Source organism: Mustela lutreola, chromosome 5, assembly GCF_030435805.1.
Source record: "Mustela lutreola isolate mMusLut2 chromosome 5, mMusLut2.pri, whole genome shotgun sequence".
Classification (NCBI taxonomy): domain Eukaryota; kingdom Metazoa; phylum Chordata; class Mammalia; order Carnivora; family Mustelidae; genus Mustela; species Mustela lutreola.
This window is the reverse complement of record NC_081294.1, coordinates 87980451-87994340: the sequence shown is the minus strand read 5'-3', so window position 1 is coordinate 87994340 and position 13890 is coordinate 87980451. Positions and strand designations below refer to the sequence as shown.

The window sequence follows — 13890 nt, the reverse complement described above, 5'->3', positions numbered from 1 at the left end:
TACAAGACACTCTAGTATGAAGCTCAAACTCTTGGGTTCTGGAGGCAGGTAAACCGGGATTTGAATCCTGGCCTCTCAACTCAGTATCCAAGGACCCTGCGTGAACTGCTCAAGGTTTGCAATCCAATTTCTGTACCTGTGAAACTGGGAGAGATGTGTTTCATACACATTAGGCTGAAGCTTAGACAAACTAATCAAACATGCTTAGCACAAAATCTGCCTATATGAAGAGATCAGCTTAAAATACGCTTAGAGGTGTTACTTCCACGTAACTGAGGAAATGAAAACTTTGCTGTCCTCCATACGACTGTGACTGACAACCAAAACCACCTGAAATTCTCAGACCAGTTAGGATAAAAACTTCCTTCAGCAGTGAAACACAATAGTGGTTGAGTACCTGAAAGGCTCACGTGGCATGGAAATACTCCCTGCTCCCCAAAGAAGGAAATGCATGCCTATTTCAGAGAAAACAGGCATGGGAAATAAACAGGATAGAGGAAAGGGCTTAACATTTGATGTCAGAACATCTGGGGATAAACCCTAACTTTTAGAGGTTGCTTTAATTTGAGGCAAACAAGTTCTTAAATGAGAAAATAAGACATTTATACGCATGCAGATAGACACTGCATAGTTCTTGGTGCAAAGAAAGTGCTCAAGTTATTTTGTCTAGTTAACCATTACTAAGTGTGCAATATAGTTGACTTGGTTTTGTGCAGAAGTATATTTCTTATTCTGGAATCTGGTGATTCAAATATTTTAGTCAATATTTGCATTTATCTTCTTGTTCTCCACCACTGACTTACTAGGCTTACCAAGTCATTAACAAGAAAGGAAATCCTCCCCAAGTCGTGCCATATCTAAAATACTCTTAGAGTCACATCAAGATTCTGTAAATCATTGACGAGTCCAATTAATACCAAATCATGACACCACCATTTAGATAGCATTTAATTGCTTGGTTGGCATGATTTCAAGCAAAGATGGTAAAAATAAAATCTGAATAGGAGAGTTAGCATTAACTTGGGGTTTCCTCATCTCTGTTTATCTATCTACCAAGCTCATAAACCAGATGCTGAGTAGACAAGAAGGGGGAGGAAGACCCTCATTCATCTCTATTCCCCAAGCCCGGTTTTATGGAAAACTATGAAACAGCAATTAATTATCAAGCTCTGCTCACTAACACCTGTGCTGAGGAGTATGCATGGGAAAAGACGCATGGAAATGAATCAATCATGTCTATTAGTGCAGACACATCTCCTCAAAGAGTGTAGTAAGATCATCTGTGCAAGCTCTGGCTGCCCAGTATGCACATACATTGTTCACACCCTGAGGCCGCGTCATGTCTGTGCTGATGGTGCTCAGCTAACCCAAACTTATTCAGTTCCTTCTCATGTTTTTTCTCTACCGTAATTACCTCCTAACGACTTCGTCCTGCCTCTAAGATAATCTCTCCTCAATTTATCCTCCCTAAGGCTGTGGGAATTAATTTTCCAAACTGCCAATCTGATCATGTCATTTCCCATTAGAATCTTTCAATGGCTGCCCATTACCCTTAGGATAAAATCCAAACTCCTTAGCCTTACCAGGTCCCTACTGATTTCCCCCAGCCTCAGCTCATATTACTTACTCCCTTACTTAGTCTAACTACAGTATTTGCAACTCCTTCCCTGTTCCAAACTCTCCTCAGTGCCTCAGCCATGTTCCTCCCCTTTCTCCACATTATTATCAGACAAATTCTTACTTCACAGTTACCACATAGCAGAGGGCATCCCTGGTGGCCTCCTCAAACTTTCCAAAGGTTTGAGCAGTCCCAGCTCTTACCTCTCAGTTAACTTGCAAATCCAGTAATGAAATGATCAGTGTTCCTCTCTGAACCTCCCATTGAACTATAAGATCCCCAAAGGCAGGTAAGGTCTTCCTCTGTGACTCTCTATTTTCATTATCTATTACAGACTTGGCACATAGCAGGCTTTTAATCGATTATGAATTAACAAATACTCAAAGTGCAGAGCTGAAGTTGCCCAACAGCATATCTGAAAAGTATCCAAGCAAACTATAAAATGTTCTCTCTGGAATTCCTCACAACCAAAGCCTAAAACAGCCAATATTTATTCATCTTCAGTTCCAAGTAGCGTTCACGGTGAGGGGGCAGGGTGGACAAGACACAGCACTCAGCATCAGTTCTGGGCAGTTTCCCTGCTAGGTTCTTACTCTGTAGCTTAAACTGTCTTCAGATCAACCTGGTTTCCCGGCTGTATTGTTTTACACAAGGAAGGAGACACACATCAAGTGTGGAAACAACCCATACATGGTCCATGCTACCATAGAGCTTTTTCCATTCAAGAAAAGATTGCATTATTTTTCACAGGTCATAATAATAGAAATTATGTTCTAGTTTTCTTGCACTTAAAGTTGGATAACACTTTAGTAGTGTTAGGTTTTTTTGAATGACTTAGATAGGGACATGTAATTTAAACTGTTGGCTTAATAGTGTCAGTGTTTCAGTGGTCTCAGCTTCACCTGGAGGCTAATAGCTGGCCTATGTAGTTAATTGAAGAGCGCAGTTTGCTGTCCCCACTGAAGACATGACCACGGTCACACGGAGAGCACTTATCCAAGCTGCCTTTGACGAGTCTTCACAGCCACACACAGATCTAGGCAGATCCAAAACAAATATACAGAAAGTGCAACTTAGCTGGAGTCTGGACACCAAAGGGGAAGAGGGGAGGGGCCAGTCCTTTGTGCTAAGGGCAGTCACGTGCTGGAACTCGCGAGCAGCACCGGGTTACGTGATGGCGGAAGTCAGCAGTTGAACACACACAAGTGCTTGATCAACTGTGAGTCATTAGGTGGTATTTGGATGTGTCCCTGAGATGCTGGATCTGTATTCTCATCTAAGAATCTGTGGCCTTAATGATCAGATATTTGGAATGCAGACGATCTGGGGACTTGTGGACATTTTCCAGATGAAGAATGAAGCAAATGGTGTGATTTATTCCCTCTTACCTTTTCAAATTATAGAGGACTCACATTTCCCTCCCAACTTGAGCAAGGCTGATTTAACATTTCCTACTCTTGTGTCTCCAAGGATTAAGAGCGTGAAGCATGCATCAAAGATTAAGCTAATTATTTTCTCGACAACATGAGGAAAAAACAAGCCAAGTTCTCGATTTGATATCTGAGAATATCCTGTGAGTCTTTACTTCTCAAAACAAATGGCTTCTCCTTCTGAGGCAAGTGCTGTTTCTGGTTTACTTGTTTGTCTTCAACTCCCCTCCTCATTCCTGTAGCTACAAGGGAAACTTCTCTCCTTTGGTATAAATAAGAGATATGGCTCCCGAGGAAGTTTGGTAAGAGATTACAGATAAAGAAATGCAAACAGTTACATTTCTCTAAAACGGAAACTTAGGCTTCCCTGGAAAATGGTTTCAGCATTTGGTAGGTGAGCTACTTGCTGATTGCTCATTATCATTTAGTGGAAAACAACAGCTGTCATGGTAGAGCCAGGAGGAAATCTCTTTGGCTGTTTTTAAATTTTCCTATTTCTGCCTCATGTTTACTGAAAAGTTAGGTCTTTTTAGATGATGGGTATTTCTGGGAGTCAGAAGATATTTGTCCTTTAACAAGTTTAAGTGTTAAGGACTTTTCTGGTCAAGTTCTGGAAGAGCACTCTCTCCCACCACAACCCCATCAGCCCATCCTCAAAGGGGAGAGAACGGTGATGCTTGGCCAGGTGCCTTTACACCAGACCCTGGCTTCCTGAGGTAAATCAGGGAGAAAATGACCCCTTTTCTCAAGATACAAAAGAATAGGGCATGGCTCTCTAGGTTGTCAAGTATAAAGCAAAACAAAACTGTGATACTAGCTCCACAGGTCACTTTTCTTTCTTTAGACCCAACAAAGTAGAGGAAGAGGGCCACACAGCCACCCATTAGGATATGGCACATAGGAATTCCAATGCTGAGAGCCAAAGCACACCTAGGATCATTACTAGGCACGGACATAGGAAGAGCTGCGATCTTTTTTATTAATTGTCTATAACCATGTTGTTGAGGAAGTGTTCCTGGACCACCTGCATCAGAACCACTTGAGAAAGGTTTTAAAAATACCTCTTCCTGAATCAGAGTTTCTGGGATGAGGCCAGGGATCTGCATGTTTTATGACCACTCAAGAGAGTCTTAGGAACATGCACGTTCCAAACCCCCTACTTATTTTTTTTTTTTTTTTTATTTTTTATAAACATATATTTTTTATATACATATATTTTTATCCCCAGGTCTGTGAATCACCAGGTTTACACACTTCACAGCACTCACCAAATCACATACCCTCCCCAATGTCCAAACCCCCTACTTATACACCAATACCATTACATTTTTAGTTTTGTAAATTAAGTTGCTATAATTTCTTTCTGAGGGAAATATTTTTTAGGATGTGGGTGTGAAACAATGAGAGCACATTTACCTAATTCTCAAAATATTAGTTTGCAGTCTTTGAGGCATGTGGGCAGTTTTGTGTTGAAACTTTTTTTTTTTTTAAATTTTTGATAGATTCTAAGTTCATTCATTTGTTTAGGGAGAACCTGACAGCAGTGAATTGACCTACAGCTAGCAGAGACCAACTCAGAAAATTTAAATATCAATTTTACTAGACTTGGTTATCAGCTACCAAATGAATCTTCAGGATGGTCTCTATGAATGAAGCTGATCATTGGCTACTCGACTGCCTTGGCTCAATAGGACTTGTATAAGAGCATTTGGACTAACTGATTATACAGACATCTACCATAGAAAATGATGGATCAGCATTTCATTTAAATATGAGCTCTTTCTTTGATATTTGCATTTATGTTTAACTTTTTTTTTTCCTGGATCTTAAGAATGGTGGGCAAGCAGACAACTTCTAATGAATATTGGAAATTAAATATCTTGTTCCTAATTCAGGCCAACTTGTAAATTTTCATCCAAAAGGTCACATATGGCTTAAGAACTACTAATTTAACCTTCTACAAATCAAGAAAATCAGTTCATTTGGGGGGCACAAGTCTGCAAAAGTTTTATTGGCTAATATCATCACTAAACTTTGTGTAACAGCAAGGCACATTCTGGGACAAGGAAGACTGCTTAATTCCTTTGCTTAATATTCTTTAAAAATGAACTTCTTGTTCCACAAAAAGAGCAAGAAGTTTTTTGATAGGTAAACATTATAAACGAAAGAAGACAATGGAATAAAACCATATGACATGATCAGAACCAGCTGACAAGAAGAATTATAGTCTCCAGCAACCTTCTACTCGTTCTGCAAGATACTAACAATGGGACTGCTTAGTTTTTGCTGACTTCTTCAGTTGGCATCATATACAGTTGAAGTACAAAACACTGCAACAGTACCAATCAAATTTTAGGAAGAAGCAGAAGGTATCAGGAGAGGCCACTCTTTTAAGTTAATATAACAAATACATTGAAAAACTATCCCGTGATGATAAATTATACCATATGTAAGGGCATTACATATTATAATGAATATATACCTTAGGTATACATACCTAAAGTAAGAAAAATTCCCTTGTTAAATATACATAAACTATAGTTATATCAGTACAAATTGAAGTTGATACACTGTAGAAGAACTTCTTCATAAGACATTAATAGAATTACCCAAATTTGATACCTGGAACATGACAACTCTGAGATTATGGCTTTGAGTGAAAAAAATTCCTGCATCAATTTAATGTACATCTTAAAACAATTTATTAAAGTTATGATGACCACTAGGTGAGGAAGTTTCCTTCCTTAGTGAAATAATGGCTACTCCACTGTAGGTAATGACCTATGGGGGCAGAATGAATACTGACAGGGAAATAACAGGTACTTGGATTATATAGGAGTTAAAAAATCCTATATATATACTTAGTGTATACTATATACTTAGTATATGTGGCTAAGCCCCTTCTGGAGTCTTTTTAAAAGTGACCTTTCCCTCATGATCTCCTGGGATTGCCCCAAGTTGGGCTCTCTGCTCGGCAGGGAGCCTGCTTCCCCCTCTCTCTCTGCCTGCCTCTCTGCCTACTTGTGATCTCTGTCTGTCAAATAAATGGATAAAATCTTTGAAAAAAAAAAAAGTGGCCTTTCCCTACCATGCTCTTAATTGCCTCCTGTACACACAGTGGGCAGCTTTTAATGTTTGGGGGAAAGAATTAGCAAGCCTGTTTGACCAACGATCCCATACCTTGTTCTTATTCAGCAATAAATAGTATTAAAAGTAGAAGTGATGTAAAACAAAAACAAAAACAAAAAAAAAAAACCTATCTGACCTTCTCTCTTACTATGATTCAGAATTTGGGAGAGACAGATGAAGATACATCCACTCTCATGCCAAAATCCAACATTACTGAGTTCTAGAAATTCTAGATACTTTCATTCAGTTACTCTAAGCCAGCTTTTTCCTATTCCATGTGTCTTGACCTCTTGGTTCCTTAGCTGTGTTCTCTCATCTTTTTGTTTATACTCTCTTCAGAAGTTCCTATAGCTAAATTATACATAAACTCTATTTCTCTTAAACTCCTGAAACAATAATCCATACAAACTTTGCCTATATTGCCTATTTGAGTAACAGACTCCTGGTCTACTAAACAAAGTATTTATTTACTTTTTTTAGCTTCCTTTCCCAGGTAAGGGTTTCCTCTCATCACTGGATCCTAGAACTATTCAATCATTTCTTGAAGCTAACACTTTACTTTTAAAAATTATTACTAAAAAAAAATCCTTTAGGTTAAAACTTACAGTTATACCTATATTCAGTAACATAATATATTATTATTGTTATGAAGAGAACTAATCCAGAAGTAATACAAGAAAATTGGTCTTTGGGGTACCTGCATAGCTCAGTTGGTTGAGTACCTGACTCTTGGTTTCTGCTCAGGTCATGATCTCATGGGTCCTAAGATAGAGCCTCAACCACTGAGGCAGCTCTTTCCCTTTGGTTAAGGCACCTGGTTTGTAGTACTTTGTTATGGCATCCTTAGCAAGCTAATACACATAGACTTGAAACATCTTAATTGGATGGTTAGTGAATAATAGTTATGTTTTTTGTTATATCCCATTTAGTGAAAGAATTTTTTGTCTTATAACATTAGTAAACTTTCAATAAATCATGGGATCCTAGAAACAGAAAAGACATGGGAAGAATTTCTCTTTTATCCCACATGTATACACCAATTCACTCAAATCCATAAATTGAAGATGTTGTTTACCTGCAACTTTTTTTTTTTTTACAGATAAAGACTGAGTGGCCAGTACCTCCCAGGTATGTATGTATGTGTATATGTATATGTGTGTGTATATATATATATATATACACACACACACACTAGGCACTGGGGATAGAGCCAGAAACAGGACAGATACTATGTGTTTTCATGAAACATATGGTCTAATGAAGGAATCAAACCATGAATCTTTGCAGATACAAAAATAAATATATAATCTCAGTTGTGATAAATAATAAGAAAAAATATTTAGTGTGCTATGATACAATATAACAGGAACATAATTGGATTTATGGGTCATGTGTAATGTCCTTGGGGTTGTGACAATGAACTTGAAAAAGTTCACTAGGAATCAGCCAGGTAAAGGGTGTCATTCCAGGAAATGAAAAAATTTTATAAGGTTTAAACCAATGAGAAGTTTGTGTAAGATATTTATTTATTTATTTATTTATTTATTTATTTATAAAAGATGTTCTGAATGTTAAAATAAGAAAAGTTTGAAAAGGGACGAGAAGCAGGAGTAGCAAGTTAGGATGCTACCAAGTTGTCCAAACAATGATGAAGTCTAGGACAAGCATGGTGGTGGTAGTAACATAAAGAAATGGAAGGATTCCAGATACATTTCTGAGATAGAATCACCATGAATTTCAGTACATGCAAGTGAGCAAGAGGAAGACATAAATGATGATACCAAAATTTTATTAGAAGGATATATGGAGAGCTCATTTACTGAGATGAAAGGTGCTGCAGAAGGGATAAATCTCAAAAACAAAAGTTACACTTCATCTTCTACTTTATTTAATCTTCACAGCAGCTCTGAAATTTTGAAACTATTTTTACCTGGTTTCGTGATGAATAGTAATTCCATGGTTTCCCAGAATAATGTATCTTAAGGTCTTTTGTTTTTCTTGTTAAACTTCATGACTGGTTAAAGGCCAAATTTATTTAACCAAAATTGAGTGAGCAATTACCTTGCACAGGAATTCTGTAAGGACAAGGATTAATTTCCCAGCTCTAACTTTCTTTCTAATGGAGGATAAAAATATATAAACAGAAATTATAATTTAAATTAGTGGCTATGATATGAGCAATATTCAAGGAATACTTTGAAAACTCAGAGGAGGATACTTCCATGAATCTAGAAGTAGGAGTGAGAGCAAGAGAGGTTCCTACCAAAAGCTACACCTGAGTTGAGGCTTAAAGGGCATGCTTAAGAACTAGATGTAAAAGGTCCATGACTAGAACTAGTGGGGTAGAGATAAGAGATATTAATAAGATATATGAAGTTTTATGGCCTGGAAAAGAAGGTAAATGCTATATCATGAAGATCTTTGAAGAAATATGAAAGAGTGTGGAGTTTGGCAAGGGAACACTGCTGGGTTGAAGGGAGGAAAACAAATTCAGACATATCTACAACAGTCTAGTGGAGAAATAAGAGTCCCAATTAGGTTGACTGCTGTTCATAAGGAGAGGAGCAAATGGACCAGAGAATTAATTAAAAGGTAAAACCAGCAGGGAATGTTGCTGTACAGATATGCTAAATCTGAAGGAAGGATTTAAGGATGAACAAGCCGTCTAGCTTGGGAAGCTGGGTGGCCATTAAAGAAAAAAAAAAAAAAAAGGGCCCAAATAGGGAAGAAGATAAGAGTTTAGGATGAGATGTTTTGAGTCTGAGGTTTCAGATGGGATAGGACTAAATACAGATTCTAAGACTTTGAAGATTGGTGCTTCTCTTCTAAAGAGTTCCTTGAAAAGACCCACTTGCCCATTAAGATATAGTAAAAACTCATAGTGATTAAGCAAGAAGGGTTTCTTGGGGTCCCTGGGTGGCTCAGCAGGTTAAAGCCTCTGCCATTGGCTCAGGTCATGATCCCAGGGTCCTGGGATCAAACCCCACATCAGGCTCTCTGCTCAACAGGGAACCTGCTTCCTCCTCTCCTTTCTCTCTCTCTCTCTCTGCCTACTTATGATCTCTGCTTGTCAAATAAAAAAAAAAAAATCTTAAGAAAGCAGAGTTTCTTTATTTTTTTATTTTTATTATTTTTTTTTACATATTCCTATGACATCAGATAAAATTCTTACATCTTTGGCACTTCTGTACAAGGTTGAGGGAGTTCACTGTAAATGACTCATCAACAAAGTTGATATGTAACTTAAGCTGTCCTTATTTGTGAAAGGGACGATTGTAGAAGAAAATAGCATTGTTTTTCAGTATGTTCTTTTCCCAGCAAGAACATTGTTTGGGTATCCTACCACTTAATCCAGTCAGGAAACAAAGATCCTTTCTCCCTCCAGAAAATAGTTCATATCTTGAGTTTACTCCTGGGGTCATTAAGAGCTTTGTTTTCATAAGAAGATTCTGGAGTATGGACCACAACTCAAAGACAAATGATTTATAGACCACACAGATGTACAGAATTTTGTTTTTAGATCAAAAAAGAAGAGCTGGTACAGACCTTATGATGGGCAAACAAAATTGAAAAGCAAATAAAAAATGATATAATTCCAAGGATCCTTCTTTCAATGCAATTACTGACCAAAATACTCAGAATGTTTCTAGAAAAATAGATAATATAATTTTAAATTAAATGCAGACTATTTCTAGAAAAATATAGATTACAACTTAAATGGAATATTTTGTGACTTACATACAAAGCATGTGCTTTTATAAGGCTTGGAAATTTGAAGATACACCACCCTATCCAAAATTGATTTACATACAAACATGTTAAAATTGGGATATTCTTCAGCCATAAAAAATAATGAAATCTTGCTATTTGTGACAACATGAATGGAAATTGAGGGCATTATGCTGAGTGAAAGAAGTCAGAAAAAGGCAAATACCATATGATCTCACTTATATGTGAAATCTAAAAAAAAAATAAAAAAATAAAAAACAAAAAAACCCCCAAGCTCATAGATACAGAGATCATATTGATCGTTGTCAGAAAAGGAGGGAGTAGGAGGGGGTAAAATGGGTAAAAGATGTCAAAAGGTACAAAATTCTATTTATAAAATAAGTCATGGAAATGTGGTAACTCTAGTTACTAATACTCTTGCATATCTGAAAGCTGCTAAGAGAGTAAATCTTTTTTTTTTTTTAAGATTTTATTTATTTATTTGTTAGAGAGAGAGAGGGAGAGAGAGAGCGCGCGAGTACAGGCAGGCAGAGTGGCAGGCAGAGGCAGAGGGAGGGGCAGGCTCCCTGCCGAGCAAGGAGCCCAATGTGGGACTCCATCCCAGGACACTGGGATCATGACCTGAGCCGAAGGCAGCTGCTCAACCAACTGAGCCACCCAGGCGTCCCTAAGAGAGTAAATCTTAAAATTCTTCATCACAAGAAAAAAATTCTTCATAACTGTATGGCGACGGATGTTAACTAGGTTTATTTATTGTGATGCTCATTTTACAATGTATTCAAATATTGAATCAGTATGTTGTATACCTGAAACTAACATAATGATATATATATATATAATCTATACCTTAATAAAATGTATATTGCACAATGGAAAATGAAATGTAAGACTTAAGCAAATTCAATATAATCACTACTTCTTAGGAAATAATTAAAATGCATCTTAAAGATTTACGTATATATACTTTTTTCTTTGCAATAACCTCATATATTCATGATATATTGGTTATAGAATGACCTAATAAATTTTTTTGAGAACACAGTTTATTTGAAAAGTAGAAGTTCTATGTTAGAGGTACAACTTCTTTCATGATATTATCAATTTTGAGTTATATTTCAAGTATTCTCCATGATTTTAGGAGCACCTGGATGGCTCAGTTGGTTAAGCATCTGACTCTTGATTTCAAATCGGGTCATGGGATTAAGCCCCACACTGGGCTACAGCTTCAGTGTGGAGTCTGCTTCAGGTTTACTCTCTCTCCCACTACTTCTGCTCCTCTCCCTGCTTTCTTAGTTAATTAATTAAACTCAATCTTAAAAAAAAAGTATTCTTTGTGATTTTTTTTTTTTTTTTTTAAAGATTTTATTTATTTATTTGACAGAGAGAAATCACAAGTAGGCAGAGAGGCAGGCAGAGAGAGAGAGAGAGAGAGGAGGAAGCAGGCTCCCTGCTGAGCAGAGAGCCCGATGCGGGACTCGATCCCAGGACCCTGAGATCATGACCTGAGCCGAAGGCAGCGGCTTAATCCACTGAGCCACCCAGGCGCCCTTCTTTGTGATTTTAATTCTGAGTTTATTATTAACTGAATACTCATGTATAATATAAATATAATATATACCATAAACACACAGTATAAGAGAAGGAAGTAGGAAACTATATACTTTAGATTAAGCATACTGGATATAATTTTAGAGTCAAAATATGGATTATTTTATGAATGAAAATATAAATATTTCATTTTATCTTGATAATAATTCTATAATACCATACCTATCAAATGCCAGCCTCATTTGACCCAGGGTATCTTACAGAAAGAATAAGATTAAAGGCATAAGACGTTTCTTTTTGAATCATAAACGAGAACCTTTTGAAAATTTCCAAAGTGCAAGAAAAGATTTGGCTTTACTAAATTCATTAAAAATCTAAGCGTTAACATCAACAGAAAGGCAGACAACACAAGAGTAAGTAAAGCAAAAACAATAAAATAAAATAGGGATTTGTGATTCTAGAGTCTAGAAAACAAAATACTAAGTACGTCATGGACTTACTCTGTTTTAAATCTCCGTCACATTAAATGGGTTTACATAATATAAAAGATGCCCTGGATTTGTCAAAATGGGGGAAATTACTGAAATTATTTTTGAAATAATATTACTGAATATTATTTTGAAATAATATTACTGAAATTATTTTTGAAATAATATTACTGAAATTATTTTTTATTCCACCAACGTACAAGGAGGTGAATTAAGATTCATTCTGAGTCACCACTGACCAGAATTCGTTAATGGAAAACTGTATGGTAAGAAAAATGTCTACTGTCTATATATTCCCAAGAGTAGTATTCAGACAACAGACATGAATAATAGCACTGGCCACTCTTAACTGTGGCTTTAGTGAGAAAGCCCCAGAACACCTTCACTACACTTCAATCTTTGATAGGTGACCGCCAAGAAGAAACTTGCATTGCATCAAAGAGACTGTTCACAAAGGCCGTAGCACCAAGGTCATTACATGGTTGTGGTACCCAAGGCCATTTTTTTTTTTTTTAGTTTCTAGCTATACTTCTGATGAACTACATTCATCGTCAAAATGTTTCATTCTTATTTTTTGATTTTCTTGTTATTGTTTTATTTTGTATGTTTATCTGCTTGTTATTTTAGGCAAGGTTGGAATGGCTTTTCCTGGAAAGGCAAAAATATTTGCAAGAACATCTGGCCATTTCTTTTGGGGAGAGGGAGTTTAATATTCATTTAGGGGCTACTGGCTCACATTTAATCTAGTAATTTTCTTCTTAATACAGTAGTAATCCCCTTTCCTTACCTAATGAATGATGACTAAGTCCCCTGTTTTTGCTTCCATATTAAAATCAGCCACCGAATCAGGGATTTTCCTAAGACAATACTTCAGTTCATGTGGGCAGCACCTTTCATACTTTCAATTGTATTAGGTTTGGTGAGTTTTGATATAATTTTTTTTTAATTTAACTAAGCTTTATACCTAGCATTTCTTTTTCTCTACCTTTCATTTGGTTTTCTTATCAGAATTAGTCTATATATAAAGACCAATCCTACCGTTTGGTCTGTTCAATAATGGTCTAGTAAAATGCTACTAAATGCTATGAATTCCTCCACTGTAAAATAATGATCCTTGTTTTTGATAGTGCTAAAAGGTTACAATGGGTAACCTTTTTAAATCCAAATACCCTGGAATTTTAAAGAAGGAAAAAGTAAACGTCAATTTATCAAAATACCTGTTGGGGAACTTTCTTCAAAGCAAGAAGTTATGATATTTAAGAATAAAATCTAATCTTAAATAAATTATTTTTTCTAATAAATCATAATATTTATGAATTTTATGAAATAAGAGGCCAGATAAAATGTGATATGGTTGACAATATTGGTCTCTTTGGTGGGAGAGTACCTTTTATGAATTTTACCTTTTATGAATTTATCTTGCACGTGAGCTCATATATATTATTTATATAATAAAATAGCTTTTATTCCCTTCCTTTCCTGTATAATCATCTCTATTTTTAGAGTGTATAAGGGTTAATGATAAGTCATATGTTTCTAGTAAAAATTAAAATTGTTTTACAAGTACAAATTATTAAGTTGAAACTAAATTGAGAAAGGAAAATATATTTTGCATTTATTTATGAGTTGATACTGTCTGGGAAATAAACAGTAGCCCTTTACTCTTTAAGTCCCCTTCCCCCCCGCCCCCCCCCACAGGTATGCTCACAGACACACATGTGTGATGAAGGAAAGATTAAAATGGAGAAAGCACTGCAAGAGTGCTATTCAAAATGGAGCTGGGAGGACACGGAGGAAGTGGGGCTGATGCACTTCGAAGCTGTGTCTCAGATTCTTAGAATGTTTGCTGAACTCAGCTAAACTTACCAAGGCATCTGTTATATGCCAAAATGGTCATAAAGGGACTTTCCTCCTGACACTAGCCCTAGCAAAGAACTGCATAAGGATT

At 36.4% G+C, this 13890-nt stretch overlaps 1 long non-coding RNA gene across 1 annotated transcript in view; it reads right to left on the bottom strand.

Annotated features, from left to right (window-relative positions):
* The window catches only part of LOC131832255 (uncharacterized), a 94297-nt gene extending 92383 nt beyond the window's left edge, over positions 1 to 1914 (bottom strand). Inside the window, exon 1 of the long non-coding RNA XR_009353965.1 lies at positions 1822 to 1914. This is a non-coding gene — a long non-coding RNA (uncharacterized LOC131832255). The remainder of the gene's footprint in view (positions 1 to 1821) is intronic.
* Positions 1915 to 13890: the final 11976 nt, after the last annotated feature.